Genomic DNA, 6,837 nt, shown 5'->3' with positions numbered 1-6,837 from the left:
TTTTGCATTTTTGGGGTGGAGCAATGCATTGAAGTTGGAGTGAATCTCCACTCACACAAAGGAATGAGAGTTCATGACCTAATTTTGGGATTCAGGGTCACGCAGTTCCGGTGGCCTGTCATTATGAGGCCATTAAAGATGTGACTAACAAGGAAATACAGCCCTGAGGTGTGTGTTTGCTCTGTCCATCACATCACGGCACTATCCAGGGATAGCAGGTGAGACATGCATGACCAGCAGAACACTGATACATCTGCAACTTAAAACACCAATCCCAAATTTCTGTCTCAACAGGATTCTTCTTTATTTAAATGCCTGCCTTTAAAAAAAAAAAAACACAATTTCCAGGCTGAGGAAATTCCACCATGCTCTGGGAATTGTGTCTGAGGGCTGAAGGCAGGAGGATGAAACCACATAATGTTATTTTGGGGGTGTACAGGTGCATCCTGGTGTCAGGGCTGACAGTCCCGGGCTCTGTGTGCCGTGTGGTTTGCATCCACAAGCCGACTGTTAGCAGGGCTGCAGCTCGGGCTGAAAGCATCCATATGTTGCTTGGGGAGAGCCACAATCAGAGTATCTGCTGACAGGCTGGGCTATCACATGCTCCTCTCATAAATAATCTGCAGAGACTGTGAGAAGGAAACTTAGATCCACACCGAGACTCGCCTGACCTTTCCCTCCTCAGCTCAGCCCTCGCCCGTGTCTGCGTGTCGACAGCACAGACAGTTGGCGAGTCTGGATTTGAGGAAGGTGTTAAGAGCAGTTGGAATGACAGCATGGACATAGCCTTTGGGATCAGCTCTGCCTCAGCACAGCTCCCCAGCCCTGCTGAGAAAACACTGCTTTGGAAAATGCTTTGGCTTCAGACAGCGCTGGAACAGAGCCCTTCAAAAATGGAGCCACAGAGCGTTTTTATCCTGGCCTTAGAACACTTTATAAAGCATTTAGGCTGAGGAAGAGGAGACTTAACCCAAAGGGGACATTACATTGTCTTCAAATATGCAAAAGGTTTCTGCAGAGCGGGAGGGAATTAGCTCTTTCCTGCTTGCTGTGGGACCAGGATGAGAAATAATGAGCTTACAGCTTGGAAAAGGCCATAGAAATTAGGGACTGGGATAAGGGTAAGAACTGTTGAGCACCAGAAGAAATTCCCTTGGAAAGAAATGGAGTAATCACCTTTGGATGTTTTTATTTAATGAAAAATTAGTAAAACATCTGCTCTGAAGAGTTCAGGGAGAATCATTCTGATCTCAGGGAAAAGGATGGGGTAAATAATCCCCTGCAATCCCTGTCAGCCCTAGTTTTGCATGAGGCAAAGGAGATGTGATTTCCCAAATTTGCCAAGCAGGTTAGAGCACAGGCTGGGTTTGGATTCCAGCTCAGATCCTCCTGTCTGCACCTAATAAATACTAATACTTAATAAATACACCAGACTAAATACTAAATTAGAAAAAAAAAAAAAAAGCACCACATGTTTTCCCAACTGTTCTTTCTTCCACAAGGTTGGGTTGGTGTTTTTTTGTTAAAAATCCAGTATGAACAGTGACTTCAAACCATGGCTGATATTCACAGCATTTCCCTTGGGAAAAACTCCCACTTTTCCTATTTTTTTCCCACATTTACTGCCTCACAATGAAACGAGTGTATTTCACATTCAGAATAATAAATCATCCCCTCATTTTTCTGGTACAACAGGACTGAAAAGGCTTTCTTTTTTTTTTTTTTTTTTTTTTTTTTTCCAAGGAACAGACAAAGCTGTTCCTCTGCAGTGCTGCACCCTTCCTGGAAGACAGTGCTGTGTGTGGGGCTGGGAGCTCAGCAGCTGTCAGCAGTATTAAATTCACCAGGAACACAGAGAGAAAAGCCCCATAAAACAAAAGGAAGGACACTGTGCTGATAATAACTTGCATTTCAACCTGAATTAAAATACCTCCCCTCAGTTCTTTGCTCACAAATTGTTCTTATCGATCCAGCTCAGCTCAAGATTAATGTGGGTTTGGTTTCTTTATAAGTGTGCAGCCATTACCCAGCTGCTATTGGAGATTTTCAGGCAGAATCTGACGGTAGAGAATTGTTTGCAGTGCCTTAAAATAACTCTTCTGGGAAGTTTTCACCTGAAATTTGCCTCAAGATGGTGGCTACCCTTAAGAACAAATTCCCACACTTCAAATTTCACCTTCTGAATTAGGAGAACTTAAGGAAGAAGTGGTGAGAATGTCCAAATATCTGTTTTGGGGGTAGAAAAGTGTGATTTGAGAGAAGTGAAGCTAGAGAGGAACCCCACATTTTGCCTGGGTGGGTTTTCTCTGAGGTCAGACAACAGCTGAGCCCATCCCTCAGTGGGAGCTCAACACTGTCTTTTGGAATACCACATGTTCTAGACTATTAGACACACTTGTTTTGGATGGTAAATCCAAGCTAACACACAGATGTGTGCAATGTCATCACAAAAACATCACTTCCATAGAATGTTTGGCTAAAAACTCCCTGTACTTCCCCTGCGAGAAGGATTGCCCAAGAGATCATTGCTGGGTACCATAACTGACATCAGATCCTGCTGTTCCAGCAAACAGCTCTTGGCTCCAGGATCAGGTTTGAAATGGGAGATGTTGCTTGATGGAACACGGTGAATCAGTTGGTGTAAGCAGCACTGAGCTGTGTTTGTGTACTGATTTCACTCACAAAATCTATAACACCTTGGCAAGCAGCAGCGACAGCGCGGGAGGCGGAGCAGGGAAACCGTGGAATAACCCGGCGTGGAACAAGGTCTTCCCTGGTTTTTGATACTCCTAGGATTAAAGCAATCCCCCACGTGTTCGAATATTAACTGAGCACTGCGTTGCCTGTGGCTCAGGAAACACTGTCCTTGCTGAAGTTGAGAGGTTCTGTGGGCTGCCTGGGGTTGCACAACCACGGAGCAGCAGCCAGGAATAGCACCCCAACACCTGGCCCCTCCAGAGCAGGAGAATGCTTCTGCCAGCTGAGCTGCTCCAGGTGTTGAACAGAACTAAATTGTTCAGGCTGCACTGGAGTCAAAGCTGGAGGGACAAGAACTGCTTGTGGCAGAAGTGTTGTGATGTCTTGGGTGACTCCAGACGCTCACAGCCTTTAGACTGACTGATTCCTCGTGGAAGCAAGGACAGCACGTTGGAGAAAGATCATACCCTCTTCCATAAGTCATAGAATCATGGGATGTTTGGGGTTGGAGGTGATCTTAAAGGTTTGGCTTGGAAGGGACCTTAAAGCTCATTCTGTGCCACCCGCTGCCATGGGCAGGGACACCTTCCACTATCCCAGGTGGCTCCAGGCACTCACAGCTTCTCTGGGAACCCGCTCCAGGGTCTCACCACCCTCCCAGGGAAGAATTCCTTCCCAATATCCCATCTATCCCTGCCCTCTGGCAGGGGGAGCCAGTTAAAGAGAGGGCACGGAGCTCTGCTCTAAAGCAGAAGGAGGTGACCAGTTCCTGAGCCATCAGAAGCTTTTCTGCAGTGCTCTGGATTTTCCCTGAAGAGCCCAGCCTGTCCAATGCTGTTTATCCTGCAAATCTGGTGAGATCAATGTCCACAAAGCAAGGAAGTGGGAAATCATAGACCCAGGACAAGAAGAGCTGTTTTCCAGTTTAAAATACGCACATGACAAAAACCAAAGCAAAACTCTTCAGCCTTTCTATTTGGGATATTCTTTCTTTGATGTGTCCTCCCTTCAAGGATGGGAGCAGTTTTTTAGGAGGCAGGAGCAGTCTTTGTTTTTTATTACAAAGCAGAAATCTCAGTGTAGGCTCCTGCCAAAAAAACATGCTGCAAATACTCTCTGTGGCAAACAGAGCTTGCAGACAGGGTTTGTTCATCTGTCTCAGCCTGCCTTGCCATACTTTTCTGTCCCTCTTGCCAAATGGAAAATAAATCATTCTCCCCTCGCTGTTCTGGTTATAATTGGCTGGATATGCCATCAGCTGGCTCATCCCTGCTCAGAGCCTGGGAAGGCATAAACACTTCCAGGATTACAGAAAATGAGGACACTAACTTTGGGACCCATCCAAAGCCCTTTAGTGAGCGTGAAGACTAATTGACTACAGCGAGAGCTGCATCAGCTCCTTAATTGCTGAGGGGAAATGAAACAATAACATTTCCCCTTTCCCTCCATCCTTTTCCAAGAGCCCTGTGGTAAGGGCTGCGAGCTGCCTGCCTCAGACAGCAGCACTGGAGAGCTCCAGGCCATTACTCGGGAATGTTTTCCAAGGAAGGTGCTCAGACAGTGCCACAGAGGATGGGAGATGATGATAAGGCACTTTTCCTGTTTTCCCTACTGTCACAAACAAAGCTGCTTGATTCAGATAATGGATTTGGTGAGATAGGGGAGAAAGCAGCAATTTTAGGCTTTGATGACTGAAGTTGAAGGTGATATTCAGTTACAACCACCCTGCTGCACACCAGGTCTCCACCTTCTGGGCCTCAAGGACCTTGGATGTGCCCAGGCTCAAAATCTATTGTGTGTTGCTCCACAAGAACAGCACTGGAAATTGGAGACAGCAATTGTTTCTCCTCTCTGTTGTGATGAAGGGCTCCTCTCTGTCCTGTTAGAAGGGGAAACATGGTGACTGGGAGCACTGGGAGCTTTGCCTCAGGCTTTGCTGGGCTCTGGCTGACATCAGGGTGGGATGGAGGTGGGCACTGCCTTCTCCCTTTGCCCTTCCTGATCTGCAGGAAATCAGCACAGGGCAATGGAGCTCTGTGGGAATTGGCATGGATTTGTGATGGGCTGTCCATCACAGCCCATCCCAGTCCTGCCTTCTGCTGGCTTGGACTGGAAAGGGGGTCAGTGGGCCAAGGGAAGGCTGATGGATGAGAAATGTGGCTCAGCACCCACAGAGCCAAGACTGTGGTGTCAGGTTATAGGGGTCAGGTGGGTGAGGGAAAGGAGAGAAGGTTGTAGGGTGATTAGGCAGCAGGAGCATTCAGTGGGAAAGGAGAAAAAAAAAGAAGTTCAGATAAAAATACAAAAGCAAAAGAGGGGAAAGCATGTGTGTGCTGTAGACTGCCGTGGTTCTGCTGCAGGCAATGTCACCCAGGACATCTTTTGTTTCATTCACACAAAAATCCTTGCTATCAGTACTTTCCCCTGTCCCCTCCATGAACCCATCACTTCCTAAACAAACAGACGTGACAAGGCCTTCAAAAGCTGTGTCAGAACCTTTAAGTACCAGCTGAGCATAATGTAACGTGGGAAAAGCCACGTGATTCCCTACAGGTGGAAACCAGCTCCGGCCGTATTTCCAAAGCTCTGATGTTTGCTTTACATGACTCACTGCCCATGTGCCTTGGTTTAGATGCTTGGAGCAGATTTTGTAATGTAATCAGAGCTGTGGGCACTCCATTTGTCCATCACTGAGGCCCCAAAGGATTAGCACAGCACTAAAAATGACACCTCATCCTGCCTGTGGGAGAGTCAGGGGGTGGAATGCAGCGGTTCAGCCTGGGGAAAGCTGAGCATTTACTCATCCCAGGGCTAGAGCAATGTTGTTTGTACCATGAGCCAGGCAGCCCGGACTCATCATGTCATCATCCCATAATCCCATATCCAGATCCTTGGGAATCAGGGTGTCCTGACCCTGACAACAAGAGCTGCCCAAAAGACCCTTGGCAAAATCTGTGGGCAGCTCAAGCATCTCTTCTGGTCTGGTGAGACTCAGAAGTATTGTGAGCAGTAGGTCAAGGAGGGTGATGCTCCCTTCTTCTCTGTCTGCTCTCATGAAATCCCACTGGAGCTCTGTGTCCAGCCCGGGAATCCTCAAGGTAAGGAGGATGTGGAGCTGCTGGAGAGAGTCCAGAGGAGCCAGGGAGATGCTCCAAAAGCTGGGAAAATTCTGCTCTGGAGCCAGGCTGGGAGAGCTGGGAGTGCTCACCTGGAGAGGAGAAGGCTCCAGGGAGAGCTCAGGGCCCCTGCCAGGGCCTAAAGGGGCTCCAGAAGAGCTGGAGAGGGACTGGGGACAAGGGATGGGGGGACAGGACACAGGGAATGGCTCCCACTGCCAGAGGGCAGGGATGGATGGGAGATTGGGAATTAGGAATTGTTCCCTGGCAGGGTGGGAGGTGCCCAGAGCAGCTGTGGCTGCCCCTGGGAGTGTCCAAGGCCAGGTTGGACAGGGCTTGGAGCAGTCTGGGACAGTGGAAGGTGTCCCTGCCATGGCAGGGGGTGGAATGGGATGATTTTAAGGTCCCTTCCAACCCAAACCATTGTGGGATTCTACAGTGTCCAAAGGTGTGTTCCTCCTTCATCCTCTGCCGGCTCCTTGCTCTGCAGAGCAGCCTCCCTGCAGCGATTCTCGTGGGTGATGCTCTCAGACTTTCTGCATCAATTAAATCTCTGTTTTCCCATCTTCTGCCAGTTTGGGGATTTGTTGCTCGATTGTCATGGCGACTGCATCCGTGGGACCCTCGCTGAGGGTGAGGCCCCTCCATTAGGATTCAGGGCAGCACTTCAGCCAGCATCACTGGGGACCCTCTTGTGCTGAGCACTCTCTGAGAGCAGGGAGCTCATTCCACTGCAGAAATCCCAGCTGAACAGCGTCTCTTCACAGCAAACGAGGCTGCCTCTAATTTTTGTTAATTATATGGAAGCATCTTGATTTCCTCGTGAGCCTGTTGTCAGCACAGCCCTCACAGTCTATTCCTGGCCAGCAGGATGAGGATGCTTAAGAACCCCAAAGGACTCTGCAGCTGTTTTGCAGAACAACATGGAATAAAAAGGAGCCATTTCCAAAATAAATAAAAAATACAAAAAAAAAAGACATAACCTAAGATGTTTCTTGCAGAACACTGTGGGAAAGAGCAGCCA

This window comes from Molothrus aeneus, chromosome 11, assembly GCF_037042795.1.
Source record: "Molothrus aeneus isolate 106 chromosome 11, BPBGC_Maene_1.0, whole genome shotgun sequence".
Taxonomy (NCBI): domain Eukaryota; kingdom Metazoa; phylum Chordata; class Aves; order Passeriformes; family Icteridae; genus Molothrus; species Molothrus aeneus.
Note: the sequence above shows the minus strand (reverse complement) of the source record.